The sequence below is a fragment of the Cynocephalus volans genome, chromosome 6 (genome assembly GCF_027409185.1).
Source record: "Cynocephalus volans isolate mCynVol1 chromosome 6, mCynVol1.pri, whole genome shotgun sequence".
NCBI classification, from domain to species: Eukaryota; Metazoa; Chordata; class Mammalia; order Dermoptera; family Cynocephalidae; genus Cynocephalus; species Cynocephalus volans.
Genome location: NC_084465.1, coordinates 41,921,416 through 41,933,153, shown reverse-complemented (window position 1 = coordinate 41,933,153; position 11,738 = coordinate 41,921,416). Strand labels below are relative to the sequence as shown.

Here is an 11,738-nt window from a genome sequence, read left to right as displayed (position 1 = left end):
AAGGAGGGAATGGCTTCATTCTAATCTAGGTCTGTTTTTCCTCTTTCTGTATAATCAGCAGTCTGCTGTTTACTGTAGCAGAGGAAAGGGTTATGATTTGATCCCTTTAATAGGAAAAGAAACTTGCTGATTGAGATCATAGTTGAATATTAACGTTTTTAGGGCAGAAATATGTACAACATGTTTAGTGATTCTACCTACCTTAAAGGGTGGTCTGGTTTACCCATTTTGTATTCAAAATCATGTGCATTATACAGTTAGTTTAATATTGAGAAAACAATTAGTACACTATTCCCTGCCAATAGATCAAAAGTGGAAAAACAATTTGGTAATTTCAATAAAATTTTTAAATCTAGAAAAAATTTACCCTTATAACTTATTTTTAAAATATCCCTTAGAATTCACGTATAAAATTTCGTTAACATATGTTGTTTCTGTAACAATATTCATCTCAAATCAATGGTTGACTTAATTCTTAATAGTATCCAATTAAAACCAGGTGGAAAACAAAAATGACTGTTATTATCATTTTTATCTAATTGCTCTGGAAGCACTAATCAAAGCCATGAGATATGAAACCAAAATAAGAGGTTTAATTACTACAAAGGAAAATGCAAGATTATCGTTATTTGCAGATGGTGTAATTATAAAGGAAGAAACACAGAAAAGAATGAACTGGAAAACTATAAGAATTAATAAGAAACTAAAATAAAATGCACCAATGCAAGATGACTACAGAGCCCCCCTCCCATCTCACCCTATACGTGACCTACCTAGACAGGCCTTTGTACTATTACAAGTGACATCTCAGGGTTCTCCTGGCCAGTGGTTTCCCTGCTGCTGATGGACACGGCAGAGATGAATTATGTCCTGACTGTCAAGCCACAATATGAGCCCATATTCTGGGGTTTAACTTCATCAAAGTTGTCACCATCATCCTAAAATTTGGCAAGCTGGTAGCCGGAAGTGAAGATCCTGACACCACATCGATGCAGAACAGAGTGTTGATGCATCTGCAGAGTTATAGCCTATCCCAATGGGGAAAGCAAACACATGTACGGTCCCATTTGTATTTGCGCCCACTGACTCTCATAATAATAAATGGCAGTAGCATGTCAGCAGGTGAAACCAAAAGACATGGATCCCAAACTTAGGTGTGTTAGATTTGCCAGGAGCAAATGGCTAAGCACATGATGTTGAAATAAATAAACACATCCACAACTGCATCAAAGACAGAAACACCATAAATCTCTAAATCTCTGAGGTCTTCAGCTTTGGAAGACACTGAAGTTGAGATGGTCAGTGCAGGAGGCTGCAGCTGAAGTTCAGAGACTACAGAAGGAAAACAAACAATTAAATGAAAATGAGCTTCGGATGAGGAAGACGGTGCAGAGCAACAGCTCAGCTTTTGCTTTAGCCACAGCTCCTTGCTCTGGAGGTTTCCTTCTTTACATTTGGGGTGATTATAAGGAAAATCACCATATAGAGGCAGCATGCAAAGGATGGAACATTGGATTGAAGAAGCTACCATATCTTGAGTCTTAAGTTCATCTTAACTATGTATAAAATTAAATTAATGATTGTTGACATCTCATAGATCTTGCCTTTAAATACCCCTCCCTGGCTCTCTGCTCCTCCTCACTCAACAGACAGCCACATCCTCTTGCGTGGTGCTAGCCGCATCCCTGAGACACAGCGGTGAAGACAGGAGTAAATGGATTTGGCCGTATTGAGTGCCTGGTCACCAGGGCTGCTTTTAACTCTGGCAAAGTGGATATTGTCACCATCAATGACACTTCATTGACTTAAACTATATGGTCTACATGTTCCACTATGCTTCTACCTGTGGCAAGTTCCATGACACAGCCAAGGCTCAGAACAGGAAGCTCATCATCAATGGAAAGGCCATCACATCTTTCAGGAGATCCCACAAACATCAAATGGGATGATGCTGGGGCTGAATATGTCATGGAGTCCACTGGTGTCTTCACTACGTTGGAGAAGGCTGGGGATCACTTGAAGTGTGGAGCCAAAAGGGTCATCATCTCTGCCTCTTCTGCTGATGTCACCATGTTTGTGATGGGTGTGAATCACGAGACCTACAAAAACATCCACAAAATGGTCAGCAATGCCTCCTGCACCACCAACTGCTTAACACCTGCTGGCCAATGTTATCCATGACAACTTTGGCATCATGGAGGGACTCATGACCATGGTTCACACCATCACTGCCACCCAGAAGACTGTGAATGATCCCTCTGGGAAACTGTGGTGTGACAGCCATGGGGCTCTCCAGAACATCAACCCTACATCTACCGACATTGCCAAGGTGGTGCGCAAGGTCATCCCTGAGCTGAATCAGAAGCTCACTGGCATGGCCTTCCATGTCCCCACTGCCAAAGTGTTGGTCATGGATCTGACCTACTATCTGGAGAAAGCTGCCAAATATGAAGACATCAAGAAGGTGATGAAGAAGGCATTGGACAGCCCCCTGAAGGGCACTCTGGGCTACACTGAGGGCTAGGTTGTCTCCAACAACTTTTATCAGTGACACACACTCTTCCACCTTTGATGCTGGGGCTGCCCTTGTTCTCAATGACCACTTTGTCAAGCTCATTTCCTGTTATGACAGTGAATATGGATACAGCAACAGAGTGGTGAACCTTATGGTCCATATGCCTCCAAAGTGTAAGGTCCCCCAGGATCACCAGCCCTAGTGAGAGCATGACAGGAAGAGAGTGTCCGTCAGCTGCTGGGAAGTCTCTGCCTCAATTCAATCACACAAAACACTGGGAATCTCTCCTCCTTGATGCAGTTTCCATCTGAGACCCCTTGAGGAATGGGAGTGGCCTAGGGAGGAGCCCTACCTCATCACATACCATCAGTAAGGTCTCCTATATGCAGCCAAAATAAATAAGTAAATACCCCTGCCTGTACACACATGAACACACACACACACACGCACACACACACACTCACTCACTCACTATAACAGTTTAGACAGCTTAAGGTAAATTATTTGGGTAAGTGTGGGTTGGGGTGGGAGGAAAATGATCTTTATTAAATGACAAAGGAAACTGTGAATTCTACTACCATGGAATATTGTAAAGGTAATTTCAACCATTTTTAGGCCTTGACACATGTTGCTGGATTACCAAGGTATTCTTTCTTGCCCATTGGTGCTGACCATTGGGAAGCTAGAGCCTGGTGCAAGTGGTAGTATGATCAGCTCTATAGAGGGATCCAGTCCACTCCTCATTAACTTCAGAGCCTTCTTTCCCTTGTCTTCAGTTCTGTCCAAGCCATCACTTCTATGAGATTGATGAACAGAATCAGAAGCCACAAAGAATTCCATCATGGCAACATAAGATGTGCTGATCACGAATGAAAGGCAGACAGTGACTGATTCACCCAGCACAATGAAATCGGTCAACACTTTGTTCTCTGAAAGGGGAACAAGACAATTATTGTTGGTTCACTTAGTGAAATTGAATTGTGATTCAGAGATGTGTAATGCATATTGAATTTACATAATGTATTTTATCTCATGTTTTCTTATTGTAACAAGATTACAATTAATGATGTGGTCTAAACCTCATATGTTCTAACTAATGCCAGTGGGTTTAGCTGGCACTGCAGCTGAGACTTGCATTGGCTCCATCTTTTCATTATTGTGGGTGTTGTTTTTACTTAAATCCTGGAAAAAAGCTGTCAGGAAATGTTTTTCTGTGTAAATATATAACATATATCATGGGAGGGACATTCTTAGTAGCAACAGTAAGCTCTAGGTTATCCTTTTAATGCAAAAGAGTCAGCAAGAAGCTCATCCTAACCAAAAGCACATGTTGTTTTTCCACAACTCATCAGTACCACTCATGCCTCCAGCACATTTGCCCCCAAGTCTAGCTCTGATTTCTTGGTTGGCCTTCGTTTAGAATCATCAAGAATGAATCATTAGTCTGCAGAATGGTTAGGAGAGAGGGAAACTAGATTTAGAAGGAAAGAAGAAGGTGGGATGTTTAAAAGATTCTTCAGATAATCTAGGATGTACTAATTGAGAGTTTGACCTTGAACTTTTTTGTGTCGTAAGTGACCAAACCAATCTCATATAATTATGCAACATTTTAAGACCAAAAAAACAAAAAAACAAAAAAACAACTAAAACCAAGCTCCAAAGTCGAATTATTTTGCCATTTTGTCACATCTGATGAATGGGAGCTGTGGCGGTGTTGTTATTTTGTCATTGGAACATTGATTTAACAATAGTTCGTATCTATAGAAAGAGATGTGTTTAGTAACTTAACTGTATTTTCTTTTCTTGGCTTCATCTGAGGGTATCAAAATAATACTTTGGAAAATCTTTTTAAAAAGGGAAAGTCAATAGCCTTTCTACATTTTAACAATAAAAATAATAAATAAATATAACAATAAGTCAAAATATGTGATACGGAAATCTTATTTTCAATTTCATTAAACAATTAACTACAAAGGAAAAAATATGTGAAACTCTTATGAGGAAAACAATAACAATCTACTTAGATGGTTTTTAATAAATAGAGGTGTTATTCCCACTAGAAAGAATAAATATCTTTAAGTTATCAATTATTCCCACATCAAGTATAGTCTTTATGAAAATTCCAATGAATATTTTTCCAAGTTGACAAAGTGTTTCAAAAGATACTCTGAAAGAATAAAAAGTTATTACAATAATGAACTTTTTATAAATCAGAGTAAAAGAAAGGGATTATTCCTATTAAGTATCAAAATACATCATAAAACTGTTTTAGAAGTCCTACTGGCAGATATACCAATGAAATATATGAGAGTGCCCACAAGAAACAAATTATATAATTTAATATGTGATATAGAAAGTATCATAAGTAACTGTGAGGGAATAATGCATATAACAAACAGATTATAAAATTAGCTATACTGGAATAACACTGTTGAGGTTTTTACATTATATCCTATACTAAAATAAATTCCAGCAAGACTAGAGAGTTTAATATTTATTCTTTCTTTATTCAAGATATATTTATTGAGAACCTATTATGTGCCAGGTTCAGTTCTTGGCACTTGGGGAAAAGGATTAAATGAAGTAGACGTCCTTCTCTCCCAAGATCAGTGGAGGAAAAGAACAGAAGCAAACAATTAAATAGATATGAAATACCAAACCACATAGTCATAAGAATAAAAATAAGCAGGAGAAGACAATAGAATTTAATGGAGATTCTATGTCAGATGTGGGGGTGGGGAGTAGTGACACTCTCTAGAGGAAGGGGACATTTGACTAGAGACCTTAATGAAGCAAGGCAGAAAGCCAGAAAGATATTCGGGAGAAGATCATTCTTGGTAGAAGGAATAGTAAGGACCAAGACCTAGAATTGGGAACATGCTAGCTATGTCTAGGAGCAAGAATACCAGTGTGGCTGGAGAAAAGAGAGAGGGTTACAGTAATATGGAAATGAAATTGGTAATTTGGTCAAGTGCTAGATCACATAAAGCTTTGTATTCCATAGTACAGGATTTTGTTGTTATTGTAAGTATGATAAAAGCCATTGGAGAAAGAGTATCTACTTCATTTGAAAATGATCCCTCTGGCTTTTGTATGGACAATAAACCACGGTGGGGCATGTTGGTGGCAAGTGTAGAGGAAGGAGGTCAGTTAGAGGGCTATGACAAAATTCCTGGAGACAGATACTTAATGGCTTGGAGAATGTTCAGAGTGGTGAAGATTACGCTAAATGGTCAGATCATGAATTTTGAAAGTAAGGCCACTTGGATTTTCTGATGGATTAGATGTGTACTATGAGAGCACAGGAAAACGAGGATAACACTAAGGTTTTTGTACTGAGAAAATGTTGGTGCTGTTTGCCAAGATAGGGACAGTTGGGAATAGTTGGGAAGATATCAAGTGCTCTCTTTTGGGCATTTTAGCTTTGTGATGCCTCCTAGAAATCTAAGGGAGATAATCTATATATATAGGCTGTCGTATATAAGATTGTGGAGATTAGGGGAGAGGTTGGGACTTGAGATAAAACTATTGAACTAACCAGCTTATAGACTGCATTTATAATAGAGAACATTACCTAGGGAGTCAGTGTAAATAAAAAGGAGCACAAAGGACTGAGCCTCAGGGGGATCCACAATTTATATGTGGTGAGAAAGAGAATTCAGCAAAAGATTAAGAGACAGCAGTGAGTAAAATACAAAGAAAACCAGAAGAGTGTGACATCCTAGAAGTTAAGAAAATATTTTTTAAGAAATAGATATTGACTCATTCTCAAATAAATGAGCACAAAGAATTGGATTTGGTGCTATGCAGGGGATGGGTGGCCTTGCCCAGAGTAGGTTTAGTGCAGTCATATGAGTGAACATCTTATCACAGTGGGTTCAAGAGAGAATGGGAGATGAAAATGTGGAAAATGAAAACAGACAATCATTTTGAGTAGATTTGCAATAGAAAGGAGCAGTAAAGTGAAGTGGTGGAAAGACTTTTATTTTCCTTTTTATTTTTGATTGATAGGAATTGCCCAGTAGACAAAAGAAAAAAAAATAATGATGTAAAAGAGAGAAGGATAATTGCAGGGGCAAAGTCTCTGAACTATTGATTGAGGATGGATGGGATGCTAGGCAAAAGTAGAACTATTTTAAATCTATGACAAAGGGATGTGGTTATATAACAAAGTTAAAATAAAGTAAAAGTAGAAAAAATGAAAATAATATAAATTAATATATGTAAAGAAAGGTTACTTATTTTTTTCAGTAGTGTTTTCATTAGTGAGGAAAAAGAACACACCAGTTAAACGTTTGATGAACATCTGGAGAAATAAATTATGGTAAATTCACAGTAATAGTATTCAATAGTTTGAAGAATAATTACAAATATGTAACCATGACCAGAACATACCATTCTTGTATATGCATGGCCAAGATTAAGGAACAAAAAGCAAGTTGCAGAATAATATATTCATAGTACTATCTCCCTTATTTAAAAGAAATAAGGGACATGTACAGTATTTTGTATATAGGCATAGAAAATATTTGGGAAAATACACAAAAAATAATGGTCATATGGGAGGAGGGTAAGAGAATGTCTATATTTTATTTTGGATACTTCTGTGCTATCTGAATTTTTTAAAACAGGAAACATTTATTATTATTAAAATACATCAAAGATGTACTAATAGATTCTACCACATACAATAAAATTAATATTTCCAAAAAAACCAAGAAGTAGAAGGGAAAATGAACTGGAAATTGTCTTACATGCACACAGACAAACACACACACACACGCAGATAGTAATAAGTAAAATAAGAAAACTGCATGAATAGTAATTCATTCATTCAACATTAAAATACATATATTTTTTAGCTGATTACTATGTGTCGAACATTTTTAGATACTGTATATGCAAATGGAGGCGTGAAACTCTATTCTTAAGTCACTTCCAATCTAGCATGAGACAGAGAAGTAAACATGAAATTGTATTTCAAAATGATAATGCCTACAATAGGAAAAAGACGGGTTCCATGGCTATACATAGAGAATACGTACTAATTGAATTTCTAAAAGTAACAGCATCTATGCTGAGACCCAGCAGGCAAGTAGGAGTTATCCAGAGAAGAAAGAACATTCCAGATAGGAACAGGAGCATGTGCAAATGCCCAGAACAAGTCAAAGTATCACACGCTGAGGGAATTGCAAGTTAGTTTAATTAGTGTGTTCCCAATACCTACCACAAAGCCTGACACACAATACGTGCTCAATAAAAACTCAATGAGTTTGGGTGAGCATAGAGTCAGGGTTGTGAGAGAGGACTGGCAACAGATATTTCATATAAATAACTAACAAATTCAAGAAAAATGTATCATTTAAAATAAAATAATAGCAATACCATTGAATTTATCAAATTAGAAACATTGAAACAAAAGGAAACAGTCAGTGTGGTTGAGAGCACTCTTGAACTGATGACAGTCTTGCACAATCCTAGTAGCAGGTATATTGAATACTTAGGGAAAGAAAATTTTAGAAAATAAATCAAGAGTTTTAAAAACATACTTGCTTCTAATCTACCAATTTCTCTGTTGAGCAACTCTCCTGAAGAACTATTTCTAGTTAAAGAAAAAAAATGCCTGAACATGTGCACAAAAATACCAATTTCCACTATACTTAAACTCAGAAGTAGAAATAGCCTGTCATAATTTAGTTGAAGAATCAACTAAATTATCCATCCTACATCAATAAAAATCATACTTAAGGTAAGTTGAAAGTTCTCAGGAAAGACCGTTGTTGTGACATAAAAATATGAAGTATAAAAATAAAAACAAATTTTGTTTTAAAATGAGGTGCTGTAGGTTAGGAGATGTGCAACAGATTTTATATGGGAGACGTACAAATGGTACTTTTTCTTCCTTCTACCTTGCTATAATTTATAAGATTACTGTAAATAAAAATGTCACCAAACTAAAAAAAAATTTAGTGCTTACTAATGATCCCAAGTTGAAAATATCTAGACTTCTGTGATGCCATTTAGAAATAATGTCCCAAAGCCTAGAATACAGAGCGGAGGTTTTGAGGGTACTGTATTCTTCGTGTTAGTTTAGTCTGCTTCCCAGAAGTAATTCAAAGGTAAACCTTTAAAATTAAATGGAGGTGGCCAACACTGCTTATTAAAAAAGAAAGAGAGCTAGGTAGAATGGATCTGTTGTAGTCAGCCTTATTAGAGAGAAAACTCCTGAAACCAGTGAATGAGCTACATGCCGAGTTCCTCTGGACTACTGGAAAGACAGAAAAGACAGCTGGTGTGTAGATTTTGTGATGCTGCAATATGAGAAAAGGAAGAATGATTTGCTAAGTTTTAACTAAGATTTTGTAGATTCAGATCTTCCAGTCAAACAATTTTTCAATAATGAATATGTCAATTAGGTGTAAGATTTTCTGTATGCAAGGTTGAAGTTTTGGCTACTTGGTTTTATTTTCTCTCTTTATCCCATTGCAAAATTCCGATAATGAGGACATATTTCGGGTGGATGAATCGCACAGTTCTTATTGTACAATTCTCATTGTATAGCTCTCCTTGTCTAATAAAAAAATAAGCTTTTTTTGTACTGAGTTCTTTGTACATCAAGAAAATTAACCCCTTTCTTGGCAAATATGTTCCTTATACTTTTGCTCTCATTTGAAAATTTTTATCTTTTGATGTTATTTATTTATTTATTGACATGCAGAAATGTCGAATGTAACATTTTCTCAAGCTATATACTCAGTTATGCAAAAAAATAAAAAATAACATTTTCCTTTATCTTTGAATACCTCAGTTTTACTACTATTTACTATTTCCAGCCTTCCCCCAACCCACATCCTGTTCCACCTGATAGGTGAGTTTTATTCATTCCAGTATCAATCTAATCATTTCAAATTTAAGCTGTGTCAACTCCAGGACTCCACTCCCCTATCTCTGCTTCTCCCTGGGGAGGCATGTAAGTTCTGGGGGCCATCTGGAGGGTCATGGTGTTGGGGGCATGTGATTGGTGCCTCACCTGGGTTCTGTCCACGTCTGCATCTGCTGAGATGTCTATTACACCCACTGGTAGTTGGCCTTGCTAAAATGTCTGCATTCTCCAACCGAGCAGTAGTCCATACTGCCACCTGCTGGTATTTCCTCTTGTTACAGCCATGAGACTTCTGGTCCCCTAGATCTCTCCCCAAACACAGCTGCATACTTTTCAGGTTAATTCTCTTGAATTTTTCTGTAGCCCACAGAACACTGATGGGATTGTCTCCGCTTCTTCACATGGGACATTTCAATTTTGGTCTTATGATGCTGTGATGACAATGGGAAGTCCTGTGGAGAACCCTCCCTCTTGGAGTTCCAGACAAAGTGAGGTCTCCCTCATGCTTAGATCCCAAATCTCATTCTCCTTCCTACTCTTAGAGAATTTTATTTCCTTGTGGGTAGACAAAAACTAGCTCAGCATTATTCTCCCACATTTTTCCAAATAAAACTGGGTCACAGAAAGGTCAAGAATTGACACAATTCCCTTGAGATGTCTCCCCACTTCTGTCCATGAAGATTTTATATTCAGTTCTGATGCTGAAGTTAATACTGTAGTAAAGTCAAAGGGACCATAGAAAGTAATCCACCTGCTCAAATTTAATGATGCCAGCACGGATTTTTACATAGTGGAATTTATCCATCCTCTTGTTCCTGCTTCTGAATTTATGCCATGGTTATTTTCAGGTCTTTTTCACCTCAAGATTTTGCAAAATTTCAGCCATATTTTCTTCTAGTACTTTTGCAGACTCAATATTTTAAACATTAAAATTTTTGATTTATCTGGCATTTACTTTGTTGTGCACAGTGAGATAGGAATTCAGTTTACTAATTTCTCACAATGACACTACAGCTACAGAGTGGTTTGGATTTCTTGAAGGAAGATTTAGCCCCAAGTATTCTGAAATGCCAGTAATAATCATTAATTTTATGACTGCACCTATGAACCTGTCTTTAGAGTCAGAGTATTGGTTCTCAATTTTGACTGCCTACAAGAATACCTGAACAACTTCAAAAAATACTAACTTGTTCCTACCTCCTCATGTAATTATTCTGGGATGCATCATGATTATAAATTTTTTCTAGATGATTCTAATACACAGTCAAGGTTGAGACCTGTTAAGTTTGAAGCTTGTCTTTAAGACAGTAGAGACCATGAGTGAGATCCATGTGATACTTACTTTCTCAGAGAGGGGTGTGCGGTGTGCATCCCAATCACCTGGAGGGCTTGTTGAAGCCCAGATTGTTGGGTCCCTCCCTCAGTGTTTCAGATTCACTAGGTCTGGAATGATGCCTAAGAATTTGCATTTCTAACAAGTTCCTGGTTTATATTGACATTGCTGGTCCAGGTACCACACTTTGAGAAGTGCTGCCATAGAGTGTAGGAAGGACTTCTGGACAAAAATAAATCTAGTCCTTTTATCTGGACAGAGGTTATTAGCAGCCACATTTTATACAGGCACTTATTTCTCCATTGGAATTATAAAATATTGTAAATACAAAATACACAGAATTTATTATTTATGAATACTCACTTTTTTTTTTTTTGTCTTTTTTCGTGACCGGTAAGGGGATCGCAACCCTTGGCTTGGTGTCATCCACACTGTGCTGAGTGCACCGGCCATCCCTATATAGGATCTGAACCCCGGGCAGGAGCGCCGCTGCACCCCCAGCACCGCACTCTCCTGAGTGCACCACGGGGTCGGCCCCTCACTTTTGTTTAAGAAATGATTTAAGGTGCAATAAGGTATAATATAAAAATAGAAAGGAGGTGAGAAAATTAGAACAGAAGTATAACAATATTTGGAAAAATAAAATGAAAAGGGTAATGTACATACTGTATGTACATATGCTGATATTAGAATATAAATTTGTCTATGCCTTCTAGCAGTGAACACTAAGGAGGGAAATGAAATCATTGCAGGGTTTATAGTGCTCCTAAGATGAAAACAAACCAGGTGCTTCAGATAAAAACACCTGTCCTGGCATCAGAGGGAAATTTTCTCTATGTTTACTCACAAAGGTGGTTCCCTTATCATTATTGTTACAATGAATATAGACATATTGTTGATCAAAGTTTGGGGTTAATTAGTGACATCAATATACTAGGTCATTTGGTCACTAGGTGATTTGGAGTTTTTGTTTTTGACTGAATTTCAAGGTATATTTACGTAGGTGG

The 11,738-nt window shown here is 37.2% G+C and overlaps 1 pseudogene; it reads left to right on the top strand.

Moving 5' to 3' along the window:
- The first annotated feature begins 1,704 nt into the window (after positions 1–1,704).
- Positions 1,705–2,717, top strand: LOC134380907 (glyceraldehyde-3-phosphate dehydrogenase-like; annotated as a pseudogene).
- The last annotated feature ends 9,021 nt before the right edge of the window (positions 2,718–11,738 follow it).